The sequence below is a fragment of the Pongo abelii genome, chromosome 5, assembly GCF_028885655.2.
Source record: "Pongo abelii isolate AG06213 chromosome 5, NHGRI_mPonAbe1-v2.0_pri, whole genome shotgun sequence".
NCBI classification, from domain to species: Eukaryota; Metazoa; Chordata; class Mammalia; order Primates; family Hominidae; genus Pongo; species Pongo abelii.
This window is the reverse complement of record NC_071990.2, coordinates 27,927,293-27,947,383: the sequence shown is the minus strand read 5'-3', so window position 1 is coordinate 27,947,383 and position 20,091 is coordinate 27,927,293. Positions and strand designations below refer to the sequence as shown.

Sequence of the window (20,091 nt, the reverse complement as noted above, 5' to 3'; positions counted from 1 at the left end):
CTGAAAAGAAAATGACGTTGGCCGGGCGCGGTGGCTCACGCCTGTAGTCCCAGCACTTTGGGAGGCCGAGGCGGGCGGATCACGAGGTCAGGAGATCGAGACTATCCTGGTTTACGCGGTGACACCCTGTGTCTACTAAAAATACAAAAAAAAAAAAAAAATTGCCGGGCGTGGTGGCACGCCCCTGTAGTCCCAGGTGCTCGGGAGGCTGAGGCAGGAGAATCGCTTGAACCCGGGAGGCGGAGCTTGCAGTGAGCCGAGACCGCGCCACTGCACTCCAGCTTGGGTGACAGAGTGAGACTCAGTCTCAGAAAAAGAAGAAGAAAACAAAAGATACACACTCGAGCACAGATTTTCTCAGCAAAGCAATTTACTTCTATAGAAGGGTGCGTCTCACGGATGGAGCAATGGCGAGAGCACACCTGAACAAGGGAGGGGAAGGGGTTCTTATCCCTGACGCAGGTAGTCCCTAGTGCTGTGTCGTTCCCTTACTGGCTAGGGTTGGACCGCACAGTCTAAGTTAATTCCGATTGGCTGTTTTAAAGAGACAGGGGTATGAGCCGGAGTGGTAGGGTGAGCAGTTTCAGTGGGAAGGACGGTTACGGAACAGGTGACTAAAGGTGACTCAGGACAGAGCAGGTGATCAGGGGTGACTCAGGACGGAGCAGGTCACCAGGGGAACAGATGTGAACTACTGATTAGAACTGGTGGAAAAGGTTGTTTACTGAAACTAGAGGCAAGGAGACGAGGAAAACGAGGAAGTTAAAGTTTAAAATGGAGAACAAAGAACTGAACATACTGACATACTGATTCTTTGAAGAGAAATTTAGAACTCACTGTATTTAACAAGGAGTTCGAGGCCAGCCTGGCCAACATGGTGGAATCCCGTCTCTACTAAAAATATAAAAACTAGCTGGGTGTGGTGGTGGGCGCCTGTAGTCCCAGCTACTTGGGAGGCTGAGACAGGAGAATCGCTTGAAACCAGGAGGTGAAGGTTGCAGTGAGCTGAGATCACGCCACTGCACTCCAGCCTGGGCGACAGAGCAAGGATCCGAGGATGACACCAGTCTGAGGTTAGACAAACAGTTGCTGGGCGGATGTCCTTGCAGAAGTATTTTTGGTGTAAGGTGGGTTTTGCAGTCATATGTGATAGTTTTCTTATGAGGCATACAAGCCTGAGAAGTGTCTCTTCATAGCCCTCCCTGGCTCTATCTGTCAGATTATTGCTTTTGTTTTTATTTTTTAACACTAGTGGGTTGGGCATGTTGGCTCACTTTTCTGATTCCCCGCTTTGCGAGGCAAAGGCAGGAGGATTAATTGAACTCAGGAGTTCGAGACCAGCCTGGGCAACATAGTTGGGACCTCGTCTCTACAAAAATTAAAAAAAAAAAAAAATTAGTCGGGGGTTGTGGAGTGCACCTGTACTCCCAGCTACTCAGGAGGCTGAGGCGGGAGGATCGCCTGAGCCCAGGAGGTGGTGGCTGCAATAGTGAGCTGTGATTGCACCACTGCACTCTAGCCTGAGTGACTCCTGCCTCTATTTAAATCTCAGGTGGTGAAATTGAAGCCCACGCAGCAGGGATGCAACTGAAACTTCACCTCCTCTGCAAAACCTTCCTGCATTCCCAGGCAACTTTTCTTCTGAGGCCTTGTTTGATTCATCCCCTTACCCCAGTGGAACTCAGATATTCAAAATGGTATTAATTATAGCCACTGGCTGTCATTGGTCCATGCATGGCCTTAAAGTGTGAACATTTTTTAATCCATTACCTAGTCTATAAGAACTATAGATTGACAACAACTTAGATTTAATACTACTCTTTTTCTAGTCCCTGTCTGTACTTCCTCTCATCCGAGGAAACATTATCACAAATTTTGTATTTGTTGTTCCCTTGCTTTTTAACAAGATGATTCTATTAGATATGTACTGTTTTGTCCCCCAAAAGTGGTGGCAGGGGAGTTCACACAAGGGAGTGCCCAAAACCGTCGTAGTTGGGGCTGGCTGGGATTCCAAAGAAAGGAGCACTATGTGCCAAGGTGATCTGTCCAAAGCATTTATTAAGGGAACTTACATAGCGTTGCAGAAATCCTCCCCATGGATAGTGAGGGAAAAGGGATGTTCTACCTAGATATGTCTGCAGTGAGGGGGTCAGGGTATGGAGTTTATATGAGGGTTTAAAGAATTTGGCTCAGGGCCAGAGTTAGTTTCTTTCAGTGTTTTCGGCGACAACTTAGATACCTTTATCAGTGCCTGGGAATGTTCAAGACCCAAGTTTGGGTTCAAGCATGCTGGGAAAAATCTGCAGCTGGCTAGGTCACAGAGAGGTCAAGGCACTCTGATTTTCAGTCACAGAATAGTGAAGGCTCTGTGATTTCCAGTCACAGATCCTGCAATCCATTTTCCTGACTGACTCTTACAATCTCACATGCCCATCTCTTCCTATATATTCCCTGAGCTGGTCAGAAAGGGTAGTGGGATCATCAGCAGTTTCTTTCCCCTGGCTTTATGAAACACTGCAAACAAAACCTACACTAACAGTAAATACAAGTGCACCTGACAAGATCTAAAATCACATTTTCCAAAAGGCTTCCTAGCAGAGCTTTCCACCAAGGACCCCCCATCCTGGAAAACATGACTTTGTGTAGACCACCAGGCATACCCTATGTGGTCAGTAAGCTGTAATTGCTTTCGTGAGTGAAGGACAGATTGATTAACTTCAGCGTCTTTTTCTGGAGTATACACACAATGTTCACTTTTGTAAAGGGCACAGGTTCCCCCTTGCACAGATGTCAGCATCTTTAGGGCCATTTGGTTTTGTAGACCACTTTTTTCATTGCGGCTGTTTCAGTGTTCAAGGCCTCCATACCATGTTTGGTGTCGTTCAAAGTTGTGGAGACAAATCTCTGAAGGGCTTCCAGCTTCTACACAATATCAGAAGAACCTCCTGGAGGCACAAATGTAATCAATAAGTAACCCCACCAAGAAAAAACAGGTCTACTCCACTGACCTCTCCAGATGGACTCATTGAGGGATACAGGAATGGTGCCACAGATTCTGGAGTCATCCAAGCCACCCCAGGGGAAGCCAGGGCCAGAGGTTAGTAGCAGAGAGCCACTGGGTGCTATCTGGGGCAATTCAGTATATTCCTGGCCTACAAGACTGTTTGTGACAAATCAATCTGTGACCTTAAGGATAATGGTGTGTTGGCATTGGGCAATTGGGAGGAAACCTAGGTACTAGGAGAATACCTTAGGTATTACCTGAATGTCTTTAGAGTGATTATGTTGTTCCCAACAGATCTATACAACTCAAGAGAGCATCCTTGCTGTAAGGATGAGCTAAAGAAAGCCATCCCACATTTGACAGTATGATCTCCATTGCCAGAACCTGATGCTCTTCAGGGCAGTTTTCACTTTGATGGTTGCCTCCTATGGGACATGTTTAGGGAAAAACTTAAATTTTGTCTGTAGTTGTTCAATGTCATATCTCAATCACTCACATTTGCATGTGTGGTGTTAGAGGAATCTAGGGTACCTATTTATATGTATTGTCCGGTTATCCAAGTTTGTACAGAGATCCAGTCTTTACCCAGTAGTGGCTCTGTCCACCATGGAGTTCCTACATGGCTATTCAAGGGCATAAGACCAAACACTCAGCAGTTAGGTTGGCCATGCAGATGGGCTGTTTGATGGCCTCAGGCCAGGAAAACATTTTGGAAGGATTTCCAGGTGCCAGTGGGAATGATATAACAGCCAAAGGAGGAGGCAACTCAAGCTAACAGTGAAATGACAAAAATTTATTAGAAACACATAGGGTGTCTCCAACCCTCTGGCATAATAAAACTGGTATTAACTCTGCCTTGCTACAATAATTCTGGTTTCCTTGGGAATCTTCCAGGAGAGCTGTATCAGACCCTCTGCCCAGTGTGGGAGGAATTGTAGACTCTACAGTGATAGGGCTGGATGACTCTGTACTGGTGTCACTTTGGTTCCCATTGGTATGGGGGCACTGCCTGCCCACTGCCATTGTGCCTCCCCAGACCCTTCATTGAAAAGGAAAGTGAGGGTCAGGTCCAGAGAGATAGTGGCCTCCTGCCTCAGGGGAATAAGGATACCAATCCAGCTTGGTGGTACTTTCCACCCCAGGTCCCATCTCAATGTTCCCTGCCCAGGCTTTATGGGACCAGGGGACTGCAAAATCAGGGCATTTGTGTGGGACTGAGTTAGGGCTTAAGACAGTGTCTAATTTTTTCCACACCTGCATGCTTTGCAGCAGACTATGCCTACCGGACATTTATAAACTCACTCTCCTCCCATAACAGAGGGCTCATGAAAGAACATATAGCTTCCATTAAAGCCACAGCCCAATTTGTCAATGAGGGGAATCCTGTCAAGAGCTCAGTTTGTTCCTTTAAGGTTTTTTTTTTTTTTTCTCTCTCTATAAGTCCTGTTCCCTGTGGGTTGTAGAGCAGATGAAATTGCCGTGTAATGCCCTCCTTTTCTGCCCAGTCTAAAATCAGGGAACCTGTGAAATGTGTTCCTTAATCACTGATGATTATTCTGAAGTACCATACATTAATTGCAAGTGTGCAGACCTTGTATATTCAAGGTCTTGTTTGCTTTTTGACAAGGAAGAGCTTGCAAAAGGCCACTCACATTGCCTATGGATGTGAGTGCATATCAGTATCCCTTCTCTTAGGGAGTGGGCCAATATAATCTATTTGCCATGTGTCAATGGCTTTCTCTCCTCTTTTTATGTTTTTATTGGTCATTGGCACTTGCTGGCGATGGGCCTGGCAATAAATAGGACAATTTTTTATTGTCTTTTCTACTGTTGTTTGGACACTGGTAAGCCAACTTGTTGGGCTAGTTTGCATGTAGTATGCAGCCCCCTGTGACCTCTCTTCTGATATATCAGTGTGCTGTATCTGTTTCTTCAGAGGTGATCACTGACTAGGCTCAGGCCAGAATATTCTCTTACATATTTCCATTAGGGGATGATTGTTTGAGCTGCTGCATGGAACACTGTGACTTCAGCCCTTGCTTGTTGCAATTGGTCCCAAATATCTGCCCATAGTTGTGCTCCCCACAATGCCTTTCATTTATGGACCATTGATCCTTTTTCCACTGCTGAATTCCTTTTGCTAATATTTACATTTTTTGGCCTCATAATTATGAGTGGGATTTGTCTAGTTCAATGTTGCCTAATCTCTGCCAGATTTTGATATTAATATTGCTCATTCTGAATACATTTTATAAGTTTTAAAAAATGTTCTGATAATTATTTAAGGTTTGGTATAAATACCTTATGAACTCTTCCAGGTTTGGTTCTTTTTGGATGTTAGTCCTTTGAAAAGTTTATTCATTCTATGGAAATTAGTCTGTCCAGATTTTATATGTGTTGGTTTTGATAAATTTGTTTTCCTAGAAAATTACTCGTTTTGTTTAGATTTCCAAACTTTTTTGCATAGGTTAAACCAAAGTAGTAAAGCACCTTAGTTTTTTGTTTCTTCACATTTTCTGTTTCTGTAGATATTTCCTCTGTTTCTTACTGTGTATATTTGTGCTCTTCTCTTTTTTTGTTAATTAGTTTAGGTAGTAGTTTCTCTATTTTCTTTTCTTTCCTTTTTTTTTTTTTTGAGACGGAGACAGAGTCTCGCTCTGTCTCCCAGGCTGGAGTGCGGTGGTGCCATCTCGGCTCACTGCAAGCTCCGCCTCCTGGGTTCACGCCATTCTCCTGCCTCAGCCTACCAAGTAGCTGGGACTACAGGCGCCTGCCACCATGCCTGGCTAATTTTTTTTTTTGTATTTTTTTTTAGTAGAGACGGGGTTTCACCATGTTAGCCAGGATGGTCTCAATCTCCTGACCTCGTGATCCACCCGCCTCTGCCTTCCAAAGTGCTGGGATTACAGGCGTGAGCCACCGCGCCCAGCCTATTTTCTTAATTGTTTTTAAAATATCAATCTCTTGGATTTATTTATTTACTTAGTTTTCTGTTTTCTGATTCATTAATTTCTTATTTTCTCTTAATTTCTTTTTCATCCCTTTGGTTTATTTTGTTGTCTTTTTCTAACCTTTCAGTTGGATCCTTAATTAATTAGAAAATCTGTATTTTATGTGCTTGTGGCTATGAATTCCCCTTTGCACACTGCTGTAGCTCTTCTCATACTTCTCTTATGCAGTGTTTTGATTATTGTCATTTTTCCAGATATCCTTAAGTGTTTATATTTTCTTCTTGAATCAATAGTTACTTAGGAGAGAATTAAAAACATTTCAAATGGAGGACTTTTCTCTTTCTGATTGTCATTACTTTTTAGTTTTATTGAATTATATTTAGAGAATGTCCTAACTGTTTCATTATAGGTGCTGTTACAGATGACACACAGGAAGTTTATAGGTAGTGATCTCAGGATGAACACCTGTGAGACAGTAAAGGCAGCAGCATTGGGCAGAAAGGAGAAGTTGGGCTGTGATGCAATTACAACAAAAGCTTTGGCTGCTCCCATAGAACTAACATGGCCCTTCAGAGTTGTCCTGAGGAGGTTAGGACTTTATACTGCCTCAAGAGACCAGTATCTGGTTGAAGCTTATCCTATGGTGGGGTTATGACCTTGGGCCAAGTGGTTCTTTCCAGCGGAGGGCAGTTTCTGGAGAGGGACTGAGAGTGAGGACTGTCTGAAAAGGCTACTAGCCACAACACTCCCAGCAACTGGAGAAATGCATTCTTCAGTCCTAAAAGGGGATCTGGGAGGCACAGCATGGTGTTCAGTAGAGGTGAAAATTGAAGATATTCTCTTTCTTGGTCTTCCTTGTACTTAGGGCAAGGGCATGTGTTCTGTTTGACTAATCAAATACAGCCTTCCTGCAATTTGAATCAAGGATAGGTGGTACAAAGAACTAGAAGCAGTGGAAAATCTCTCTAGTAGTGGTGGCAGTGGCAAAAATGTCTAATTTATGTATCAGCAGCGGCATCAAGCTAGCATAGGCATCCAACATCCAGGGCAGGTAGTGTCAGTGGCACAAGCTGTGAGACCCAGTGTTCAGTGACAGTAACTTTGGTGGTCAGCCCCTGAGATGGTTCTATATGTTGTTTTGGCTGTGGGCCCCTCAGTCTAGTTCTCCAACCCTTCCAGCAATTTTTCAACTACCCAACTCTTATCTTTTAAATCTCTGCTTCTCCCTGTAAATTATTATATCATATAAAATGGTTGAAAATATTTTTTACCAAGTTTGAAGAGATATTTTGGATTATATGACTTAAAATTGGGATATATAGCATATGAAAAAATGCACTTTTTCAGGGCTCTGGGAGACATTGTAGACACACAAAACAGCCAGTTAAATCAGATATGAGCTCTAAATCAAAAGCCACAAAGGCATAAGCTTTCATTACAGATATAGTCTACATATGGATAACTTTATGCATAGTCCAGAGTAAATGACAAATACAGAATTTTAAGCATTAAAATGACATTAATAGTATGCCAGACAATTCTTGGAAGACTAGCATGAAGATTTGTATAGATATAGATGTAGACATAAATTTCACTTTTTACACATGGGAATACAGACAAATTATAGGAAATATATACAATATAATCATAAAATGTGCATAGGTGCAAAACATCAGAGTGAGAAATAACTCTATCCCTCACTCTCATCAGTCTCTAATATAGACTCTACTACATTCAGGTTAATTTTTTCAATTGTTTTTTCATACTAACATACCATGCTACCTCTTACCCACAAACCTTCGTGTGTTTTGAATATTGTTATCATTCCTATGTAAAACGTACCCATGTTCAGGACCCAGATTAACTGTCATCTTTTTCCCGAAGCTGTGTTTGACCTTGTAAGCCCTCACCGATATCCTCTCTCTTTGACCTCACATTGCAGCTATGATTCGAATCTTTCATTACATAGTAATTTTATTCTACAGTGTTTTTTATGCACAACAACATGACTACTCAAGTCCACTCTGGGAGGAGAGCAGTCCTGGGAAAATGATCCATTTTGTGCTCCCTGTGGTATATTCACATATTTATCTGAGCTGCGTGTGATGTCTTAGTGATACATTCAAATGTTTATTTCATATTTTTATTGTGATTTTTAGGGACTTTATATATAAATAGTCACCCACATCAATAATATCTTAGGGAGCTCAAATTAATAATAAGATTATGTTACTCCTAGAGTTTGTAGTAAACTTAGGTTAGTAATAAATCAAATTAGATATTTAATAACAGCTTTGCAATTATGATGAGAATGAAAATGATATTAAAATATGACTCCTGTTGAACTCCTTGCAGCCTGTATAAATCACTGGGAGAAGATTTTTCTTTGGCTTAGGGTCTTTTTTAAAGTCCCCTTCAGTTCATTGTTTCTTAAACTGTAAATGAATGGATTCAACACAGGTGCTACAACCATAAAAATAACTGATGCGGCTGAGTCTTTTTCAGTAGAGTGATTGGATAAGGGGCTTATATAGACCCCTGTGATTGCTCCATAGAAAAGAATGACCAAGGCAAGGTGAGATCCACAGGTAGAGAAAGCCTTGAGTTTTCCTTGGGCAGAAGGGACTTTCATCACAGCAGAAACAATGAGGATATAGGATACCAGGATACCCACTGAAGGTACCACAAAGATCAGCCCCACTGTAGCCAGAACACTCAACTGATTAAGACTGGTGTCAGAACAGGACAGAGGGAGGAGAGAGTTGATATCACAGAAGAAATGGTGGATAACATTATCAGAGCAGAAGTGCAGATGGGCCATCATAAGAGTGTGCAAGAGAGGGTTCAAAATGGCAATGACTCAAGGTACAGCTACCAGAGAGGCACAGAGGTGCGGGGCCATAATGGTGGAGTAATGTAAAGGGTGACAGATGGCCACATAACGGTCATATGCCATCACTGTGAGAAGAAAATTGTCCATATTGGCAAACATCATACAGAAATACATCTGAGCCAGGCAGCCGGGATAGGAGATGGTTTGGGTTTGGGTTTGGATGTTCAGTAGCATCTTGGGGACTGTGGCTGAGGGAAGGCAGAGGTCTACCAAGGACAGATTGGCAAGGAAGAAATACATGGGTGTGTGGAGGCAGTGATCCGAGCCAATGGCCAGCAAGATGAGTAAGTTTCCAAACAGCCCTGTTAAATAGAGACACAGGAAAAGTGCAAAGAGTAGCACCTGCAATTGTTGCCAACTTGAGAAGCCCAGGAGGAGAAATTCAGAGATATTGGTTTGATTTTTCCTTTCCATTGCTTGAATATATCTGCATGAAGACCCAGAGAATGAAATATTTTTGCCAGTAAAAAAAATGTGCCTTGTTATTTTTTATATATTCACCTAGTCTAGTACCACTTACTAAGTGTTCTTTCTTTAGGCCATCCTACCTTCTCTCTGATGCTCTCTCTCAAACCTCACTGAACCTTTGGTATGTCCTACCTCATCAGTTGTCTTTACATCTATCTTCTCTTACTGGAACCTCACCTTATCCAAGATGTCCATGCGATCTGTATATATCTCCCCTCAGTAAGCAGAGATTCTTTTCCTACTTGTGATGTTGTCACCAACTCTTGCATGTTCTGCCTTGTATATGACTGACTGCTGTGTGTTGAAATGCATCAATGAGTGACATACTAAATGACTTTATGTCAAAAAATGAGATTTAAATGATGAATTTTTCCAACACTATATGACCCCCCCTGCTTGAAAACCAGACACCTACCATTTAGGATTAATAAAATGAAAATAAATGATATTATTTATTCAAGATTCAAAAGAAAAATATATTAATTTACTTGACAAGTATAAAAAGTTAAGCCTCTAAAAGTAGTTTACATGAACTGTGAGCAACATAGGAAAATATTTACAAATAAGTTAAAAAGTTATGTAACACCCGAAGTTACATAATACATGTAGATAAAACTAAAGAAGAACACAGAGAAAAAGTTGTGTGAAACAGGGAGGCAGATTTAAAAGATTCTCTTTTAGTATTTTTGTAATATTTTAACTACAACTACAAAGAAAGGGTTCATGTATATAAAGTATATTATTACTTTGAGTCTTGCATTTCTGGGAGTTGCAGAAAACACAAAGTAATAGAAGACAGAGTTCTTGACCTGAGAATCTTGGAATCAGGTTGTAGAGGAAAAATATTGTCATGGAAAATAATTAAGAAGACAGTCTTGTACACAAAGGGGATAGTTTCAGAAGAATGGAGGACCCTGTAAGAGGGAGAAAAGATGCTGGAAAATGTGAACTCTGAAGTTAGCCTACATTGAAACCAGACCTCATCACTTGTGGGCTGAGTGATCAAGTCAGACTCTCACCACCATCTCTTATCTAGATAATTGCAATGAATTTCTTTCTTTTTTTCTTTTTCTTTTTTTGAGACAGAGTCTTGTTCTGTCACCCAAGCTGGAGTGCAGTGGTGCAATCTCTGCTTACTGCAACCTTGGCCTCCTGGATTCAAGCGATTCTCCTGCCTCAGCCTCCCAAGTAGATGGGATTACAGGCACATGCCACCATGCCCAGCTAATTTTTGTATTTTTAGTAGAGACGGGGTTTTGCCACGTTGGCCAGGCTGGTCTGGAACTCCTGGCCTCATATGATTCTCCTGTCTCAGCCTCCCAAAGTGGTGGGATTACAGGCATGAGCCACGTGCCCCACAAATTGCAATGAATTTCTAATTGGTTTTCCTTCCCACAGATTTTTCCCTTACGATCCAGAATTATCCTTCTACAACAAAAATTTCTCCACTTTATTTCTTAAAACATTCTAATAGTTTTTAATTGCCTTCAAACCAAATTCCAAATCCCTTATCATGACATACAAGGTTTTTCATGATTCCCCCCGCTACATGTGCATGCCACCATGCCCGGCTAATTTTTATATTTTTAATAGAGACAGGGTTTCTCCATGTTGGCCAGGCTGGTCTCGAACTCCTGACCTCAGGTGATCCACCTGCCTGGGCCTCCCAAAGTGTTTGGATTATAGGCATGAGCCACCGTGCTTGGCCCCATGATCTCTTTCTTACCTCTCTAGCCATCCCTTGCTATGATTAATTTGTAACCCTTAGAATTTTCTGACACACTGAAATTTTATGTCTACATGTTTTTTCTCATTTTGGAATTCTCTGACCACCCTATCTAAAGCTTCCCTCAAGACATTCTTTATAACATTGCCCTGTTTTTGTCTTCATATCACTAATCATTATCTGAAATTTTCTTGTCCTCCCCCACAAATATATTTTTTGATTTTTAATTTGTAATCAGTAAAATGTAAAGTTCATAAGAACAGAAAATTTGTCTTTTAAAAAAATTACTGCATGTGTAGAATGTCTAGCATACAGCCAGGGGCAGGTGGCTCATGCCTGTAATCTCACCACTTTGGGAGGCTGAGGCAGGAGAATCACATGAAGCCAGGAGTTCCAGACCAGCCTGGCCAATGTGGCAAAACCCCGTCTCTACTAAACATACAAAAATTAGCTGTGCGTGGTGGCACATGCCGGTAATCCCATCTACTTGGGAGGCTGAGGCAGGAGAATCGCTTGAACCCAGGAGGCCAAGGTTGCAGTACTCGGTATGTATTTGTTGAATGAATGAATGAATGAATGAATATACTTATTAAAGACTCAGAAAATGTCTTCTGAAATATGTACTCTCAATGTACATTTTATAATAATTTTTATCCTAGGCCGTATAGTATATAGTTGTTTTGGCTTTTTTTCATGATTCTTTCTTGTGGTGTTTTGGAAAGCACATGTATTGAATCTTATTCATAGTTATGTAGGAAAACCCAGTTTTATGAACAATGATTTATAGTTGCCTATGAAGTCAGACTGATTTTTTGGATGGAATGAGCTGCATACCAAGGGATGCAAGACAACACTACATGTGACTCTATGACTGGTTTTCCATCCAGCCCCACTGTTATGTGTCTAAGCCAAAGAGTTGGAGAGTCTGGTGGTGAGAACTGAAGGACTCTGTTGAATGCCTTTTCCATTGAATAATAAAGCGTGAAAATAAAAGAATGAAAGAGAGGCATTCTATACACTTCTATGCAAAATGGAGGAAGGCTTTGGCATTTTAGACTCTGGTGAATATGGAGCTCATGTGGGAATTTCCTGGGAACTCCCAGAAATAAGTAAAGCAGTTTTTCATAGGCTGCAGTATGTATCGTGGTGGATAAAATAACAGCCTCCTGTTTATACCTGGTCTTCAGGCTGACTAGTTTCAGGAAACACAAGTTATAGATGTATCATACCACTTGGCACAACTCCAGCCACATAGCATTAGTTTAGTCAATGTTCTTTAACAACTATGGAGATGGCAGGAGACAGGATTTTCACTATGGAATATCAAGGGGACATAGATGAAGAGGAGGACAAACTGAGTTTTGCAGGAAGCAAAGGAATTAAAATATTAAAAGTTCTTTCTGGAAGGTTTTTATCTCACTGTGTCCTCCTTTACCTTTATATCTCGTGTTGGGTACCACAGAAATCTCTGCTTTTATCATTTTCCATAATTTCTATTTAGAGTCCCCAGAAAGTTTTCAAATGAACTTTCTGCCCTCTCCCTGGTGAATGGAGTCTTCTGATCTAGATTGCTCATTGCTACTTCTGCCAGTGCCTATTTTAATGCTAAGGTCAGGGCATTGATCCTCTCAGAGCTGCTTTTGACAGGCAGCCCTTTGTTCTCTGGAGCCCAAAGTGCCAATACCTTTTTCCATTTTGCATATAGGTTGTGGAATTCCTCTCTACCTTGACAGTAACCACTTTTAGTGTGTGGATCCTTCACTTCTGCTTAAAAGACAGATTTCCAACAGAAAACAGCTCCTGTAGTCTTCTCCCTAGTTTCATAAAAGTCTCTGCCCTTTCACTCAGGGGACTTTGAGGGAGATGGGGAATAGCCAAGTAAAATGGGGTTATCTCTTGAACAGTGGAGGCATGAAATTTAAAGATTTGAGCTATGGTCACTTTATGCTCTGTAGGCTGAATAATAGAGGAAACCTGCCTGCAGAGAGGGAAGAATAAGTAGATTTATAGAAAAAGGGAAAAGAGTCACAGAATGCTGCTTCAACTATGACTCGTTGCTTAATATCTTTGACCATCTAAAGAGATTTTCACTTATTTATTTTTCCTCCCACCTTTGCACTTTGACTTTCTTCTCTACCACATTGGATTCTTTCTAATCTCAGTTCTGAAGACACAAGTACCTTCCTTTTTGTTCATAACCTTGGGCCAAGTTCATACTCATTGGCATTTCAGGCTTCATTTACTCAGCTTTTTCAACTACAGGTTTGTTTTTTTTTTCACCCATGCCTATTATTATCTCTTATCCTAACTCTTTGTATGATTAGGTTGCAGAACTTATCAAACATTGAGAATGTATAAAGGGCTACTCTGGAAAACAAATATCCTGGAAAAATTAAAAGGCTTTTCAGTAATTTATAGGGCACATTAAAAAGGAGTATAGACACATAGAAATACTTTTGGTGCAGGATCATGAGTATTTATTGATCTCATTAGTGCAGGAAGGTAGTGGCAGTAGTGATGAGAATAAAGACATTACCCCTCTTTCTCAGTTTTCCATAAAGCAAATATTTTACCTGTTGGAAACATGATACAACAATTTAAAGTACATGAAATCAGCTGAATAAATTCTATGACTGTATATTTTTTACAAAGATATAAAAAATGTAAAGACAAGAGTTACCACTATCAAGTACTCTATGCCACACTAAATAAATATTTTCAGTTTGTTAATCCTCACAACTCTAATATATATATCACATATCTTCATTAGTTTGCTAAAACAGAGTTTTAGCAAAGCCAGAATCTGAATTAAGGCTTCTTGATTTGAAATCTAGCCCACTCTTCACTAAGCTACCACAGCATCTAGGATTTCACACCTTCACAGAGTTGGCTGCTATTAATCAATCCATTCATTCATCCCATGAGTAGTTATTAGGTACCTACTATATTTTAGGCAATGCCTGTTGACCTTGAGTGAAGCCTAAACTTGTTTAAGACATGCTTTCTCCTTGTTTCTCCAAGCCTGCTCACTTCCCATTGTACTTACCAGATGCTCATATCAGTGCTCTCAGGCAGGGATGTTAGTTTCCAAGTCTCACTCAGAGGGAATGGAAAATACAAAAAGGGGAGAATGTTGCTCTTCCCCCTGGGATGCACAAGGGTGAGGGATGGAATGATTCTTGGGCAGGGTATATCTGGTGCAGTGAGAGCTAGAGTGATGAAAGGACTCCCTCACATTAAAATTTATAGCTTATTTGCAGCTTCTGGGAACTCAATCTTGATAAGCTCCCTCAATTCCAGTAAAAATTACTTCATTCCCTTGTGGCTTCCCCAATTGTGACTGTAAGGATAACGTACCTGGCAAACAATTCCTCGGGGAGATTCAAGGAATTAAATAGTCTGAAGGTTCTAGGAAGGATTGTCTAAAAGTTGACTGTTTTTCTAGGCTACTTCTTTCCTGGTCCTTTAGCTAGAGAAAGTCTTTCTTGGTCAAGGGAATCCTTGGTGCTTTTTTTCTTGGTGCTTTCTTTGGTCTGTGGCCATTGACATTTCTTGGATCCTGGCTTCTTCAGCACTCAATCCAGTCATGTAACAAACAAAAGGAAAAGGAAATCACCACAATGTTGTTCCTTGGGTCCTGATATCTCTAGCCAGTCTGCCTTCTTTTCTCCATCTTTTAGAGTATTTTTATGTTTGTTTTACATACAATTTCCTAGATTTTTAGCTGTACTTTTTCAAAGCACATGTTTTGTGCTTTTGGAGATGATCCGTAACAGGAATTAAAAGACTCTCTTATTGAATAATCTAATATTTGCGTCCAAGTGTTAGCAAGGCCATCTCCCACCAGGTCCCTCCCTCATGGGAATTACAATTCGAGATGAGGGTTGGGTGGGGACACAGAGCCAAACCATATCATATACAAACATTTATTTTGTCTCTGATGAAAACCTCCATTTCTTCAATAGTATTCAAATTACCTTTCTTCTTTAGCTGTATAACCGGCTATCAATGTTTCATCTTTTATTGTATAATAAATTAACTACTTAAAGAAATATGTAGTGAATACCTGTATGTATTGAAATATATATGATGTGCCAGGCACTGTAGTAAGCTATGGAAAGAAAAAGGCAAAGATGTCTTACCTCTCTTTCCTTCTCCCAGTAAAATCCAGAGCTTCTTGAGTTTAATCTGCTGTCATTAATTATTCAGGTTTTTTTGGGGGGGTAGAGAAACCTGGCACCACAAATACTAGATAAATTAGTATCTTCCCCAAAGACCTTCATTCACTATCTTCAAAATGCTTTCAATTAAAACAACTTCCTTCTGTCTCCTTCCACCTGCTTAACACAGGTATTCCCTGAGTCTGGTACTGCTCTGTCATTTTTTTAATGGTCGTGGTTTATCAAGTCAACAAGGTTCTGGAATCAGGTCTAGTTAATACGTCACATTATTTCTCTGTACATTTGTACTCTGGTAAGGCTGTGTTGTGCTTGCTGTTTATTAGAAACTACCACTTATTGCCAGAATATTGTTTTGACCCTCTTAGATTCTCATTTAATTATCAAATATTAGGCTGGGTGCAGTAGCTCACACCTGTAATCCCAGCACTTTGGGAGGCCAAGGCGGGCGGATTGCCTGAGCTCAGGAGTTCAAGACCAGCCTGGGCAACATGGTGAAACCCGTCTCTACTAAAAATACAAAAAGTTAGCCTGGCGTGGTGGTGCATGACTGTGTCCCAGCTACTCAGGAGGCTGAGGCAAGATAATCACTTGAGCCCAGGAGATGGAGGTTGAAGTGAGCCGAGATCGTGCCACTTCACTCCAGCCTAGGTGACAGAGGGAGACTCTGTCTAAAAAAAAAAAAAAATTATCAAATATTAATTATGTACTTTTTTCCTTTCTTGTTCTTTGAAACCCTTGCTGGGCTTATGTTTGTTCAGGACTCCAGTTCATTCTGTCAGTCTGTGTTTTTTACTTTTTTGACAGTTGGATAACTAGAGTCATTTTTTAAAAATTGTAGTTGGGTAACAAGTGCTCTTTTTTGGGGGAAGAGTTGACTGTTTTTTTCCCTAACTTCATTTTCCCTGTCATCTCACCTCTCCTTTGTTTTTTATAGCCACATTTCATTTACAATAAATTACTTTAATTTTATTTTAAATTCAGTAGGAATTTTTGTGATTTTTCAATATTAACAATGATATTTCTTGCCTTAGGAATGTCCCTCAACAACAGTGCATGAAGGAATCTCCCAGAAATCTAGATTCCATACTCCAGGAGCCATTTTATAAATGGTATTAGAATCAAAGAGCACAGCAACGCTGGATTCCACTTTTCTTCCAAATAAGAGAGACTTCCAATAATAAAGATAAAGGAAGAGAACACCTGGGAATATTAATATAATTTGAAGTGGAGCTTTTCTGGGCAAGAGATCTTGTGCTGGTGCTTTAGGCAATTTGATGAGTCCTCTTCTAGGGTCTTTGGAAGCTTTCTTGTAGGTGGCCATGGTCTGATATGCACACCAGGAGCAGAGCTTGGAGCTTCTGATGTTGGAGCAATTGCTGACCATCTTGATGAGGGAACTGCAGAGCTAGTTTTGAGAACTACTTCCAGAAAACAGGGAGAAGGTGGTTGGTTGGTCCATTGGTGGAATGAGAGAGAATTTGATGAGCTGAGACAGCAGGCGGGAAGGGAGAGCTTGGAATTGTGGGGGGGGGGGGGCGGTCAGAGATTTGAGTTTTTAGGATCCATGAGCACAATAATGCAAGAGGAGATGTTTAATTTAAATCTACAGAAGATTGTAAGCTGATATTATATTGTTGGAGGTGAAGAATGTCAGATGACAAGGGTTTCCTTTTTGTGTAGAATGAACTGATAGAGAGTTGAGAATAAAGATAGCTTCTAATTTTATATCCAGTTATACCTGTTGAAAGAAATTGTTAAACCACATAGTATTAAATAAATACTTTTAAGAACCTGGGTCTGCTAAATGCTACAGGAAATATAAATAAATCACTGTATGCCTTACTCTAAGAAGATTTACAATGTAATTGACAAGTAAAAACAAAAAGCAAATAAGTTAAATAAGTTGTAAGTGAGCATACAAGAAACTAAAAAAGATGATGCATGATTAATTGCCAAATTAATGCGGTAGGCCACTGTGTTTGAGCTTAGAGAAACATGAGAACAAATCGATTGGTTTGGTAAGCTTCCAAATAATAGAACTTGAGCTGAACATTCCAGGATGTGAATCTTTGCCTACATCGAGAAGAGTAGGGAGACCTTTTCAAGCAAAAGAAAAAGTCTAAGCACAGAGTATGCTTTACTGGAGGAGGAGGATTTATGTAGAGTGGTTGCTTAAGAGCTATATTGGGAAAGATCAAAGAAGTTATAGCCCAACTTTTTTTTTTTCTTTTGAGACAGGATCTCACTCTGTCACCTAGGCTGGAGTGCAGTGGCATAGTCTCAGCTCACTGCAGCCTCAACCTCCTGGGCTCAAGGGATCCTCCCACCTCAGCCTCCCAAGTAGCTGGGACTACAGGCGCACACCACCATGCCTGGCTAATTTTTGTATTTTTAGTAGAGATGGGTTTTCACCATAATGCCCAGGCTGGTCTTTAACTCCTGAGCTCAAGCCATCTGCCCACCTTGGCCTCCCAAAGTGGTGGGATTACCACTGCACCAGCCAGCCCAACTTTTTATAAAGGATCAGACAAGAAAACAGAGACAGACACAGACACACAGGGAGAACACTATATGACAACAGAGGCAGAGATTAGAATAATGTGTCTACAAGCCAAGGAATACTAAAGATTTCTGGCAGCACCAAAAGCTAAAAGAAAGGTGTAGAACAGATTCTCCCCTAGAGCCTTCAGAAAGCATAGCCCTGCTGACACCTTGAAGGAGGGAGTGGCTAATAGCATGCCATGATTGACGGTGATCTAGGAAAATGAAGAAAAGGTGTGACGTTAGCCAGACATGCTCATAGTTCTTTGCATTTACATAATGCTTGACAATTTATAGTGCATTTCCACATTCTTTATCTTACCACAACACTGAAGGACAATATTATTCTTATTTTACAATTTTGCATACTCTGAAATAGGGAGGTTAAATTATTGCTTGCAGTGGCATAGCTTCTAAACAATGGGGCCAAGATATGAACCTAGATATGCAGACTCCAATGTTAAGCTCTTTCCTTAAAACTATGGCATATCTTTTACAATTCCTTTGAATAAGCCCCCACTGTCACTTACTAGGTAGAGACTAATGATCAGCAAAATGTGGCAATCAACTTTTCTTAATGTTTTAGTCAGCTTGCTGTCCATTTAAAGAGTTTCTCATTGTGATTGTCAGTTTCATGTTTACAATTTTTAATTTTAGATGTCATTAATTTTCATAACTTAATGATATAAGAATTATAGCATTGGTCTCAAAATGACCAACATTAAAAATTTTAATATGTTAAAATAGAAATTAGCTAACTGGGCTGGGTGTGGTGGCTCACGTCTGTAATCCCAGCCCTTTGGGAGGCTGAGGCAGGTGGATCACCTGAGGTCAGGAGTTCGAGACCAGCCTGGCCAACATGGTGAAGCCCTGTCTCTACAAAAATACAAAAATTAGCCATGTGTGGTGGCGTTCACCTGTAATCCCAGCTACTCAGGAGGCTGAGGAGAGAGAATTGCTTGAGCCCAGGAGGTGGCCATTGCAGTGAGCTGAGATAGCATCACTGCATTCCAGCCTGGGTGACAGAGTGAGACTCTGTCTCAAAAAAAAAAAAAAAAAATTAACTGTTTTAAGGTTTCTTGTATATTCAGCAACCTAAACACAGCCATTCATTGGTCAAATAACATATAGTAAACCAAATTTTGGGAGCTTTCTTTTTTTTGAGACGTTGCTCTGTCGCCCAGTCTGGAGCGCAGTGGCGCGGTCTCGGCTCACTGCAAGCTCCGCCTCCCAGGTTCACGCCATTCTCCTGCCTCAGCCTCCCGAGTAGCTGGGACTACAGGCACTCGCCACCACGCCCGGCTAATTTTTTTTGTATTTTTAGTAGAGATGGGGTTTCACCTGTGTTAGCCAGGATGGTCTTGATCTCCTGACCTCGTGATCCGCCCGCCTCGGCCTCCCAAAGTGTTGGGATTACAGGCGTGAGCCACGGCGCCCAGCCCGGGAGCTTTCTTAAGTACTTGTTTTGTGCATATGGGTATTTGAACCTGTGTGTTAGGCGGGGATGATAGAAATGTAGCATGTGGTCTATGGGATCTCTCCACATGTTTTAGGCTTTTAGAGTTCACAGTCATTATTCCATGAGACTATATGTAATCATTTTTAGGTTTCAGCAAATTTCCAGAGACAAAATAGTTTTGGAAGTTTTCAAGACCCTCACAAGGGTAAGGAGTGTCCAGCTCCAGTCTGTGAAAACTCTGCTTCCTTCTTTCTCTGCTCCCCTTTCTTCCCTTCCCCTCCCGTCCCCTCCCCTCCCCTCCCCTCCCCTCCCCTCCCCTCCCCTCCCCTCCCCTCGCCTTCCTTCTTCTCTTTTTGACAAAGTTTGGCTCAATCCCCAGGCTGGAGCGCAATGGTGCGATCTCGGGCTCACTGCAACCTTCACCTTCCAGGCTCAAGTGATCCTCCCACCTCAGCTTCCTGTGCAGCTGGGACTATAGGTATGTACCATAAGGCTCAGATAATTTTGTATTTTTTTGTAGAGACAAGGTTTTGCCATGTTGCCCAGGCTGGTCTGGAGCTATTGAGCTGAAGTGATCTGTCCACCTCTGCCTCTCAAAGTGTTGGAATTACAGGTGTGAGCCTGGCCCTTCTTTTTGCTTTTGAATATAATTTTTTCACCCATGTTTGCATTTATAAAAACATTGTTTTACCGGTTTTTGAACTTATATCAGGAGACTCGCGCCTTTTGCTGAGCATTTTTGTGTGAAGGACATCTGTTTCAATTTGTGTAGCTGTAGTTGACTAATACTGTTGTATAGTACTCTGTTGTATGAATATGCCACAATTTACCCATTTTACTATTGATGGGCATTTGGATTGCTTCCAGT

At 41.1% G+C, this 20,091-nt stretch overlaps 1 long non-coding RNA gene across 1 annotated transcript; it reads left to right on the top strand.

The window, feature by feature from the left end:
* Positions 1-72: 72 nt before the first annotated feature.
* LOC129060182 (uncharacterized) lies at positions 73-18,320 on the top strand. The gene is made up of 3 exons (XR_008526669.2): positions 73-1,073; positions 1,553-3,097; positions 16,255-18,320. It is a non-coding gene; the product is annotated as an uncharacterized LOC129060182 (long non-coding RNA).
* The last annotated feature ends 1,771 nt before the right edge of the window (positions 18,321-20,091 follow it).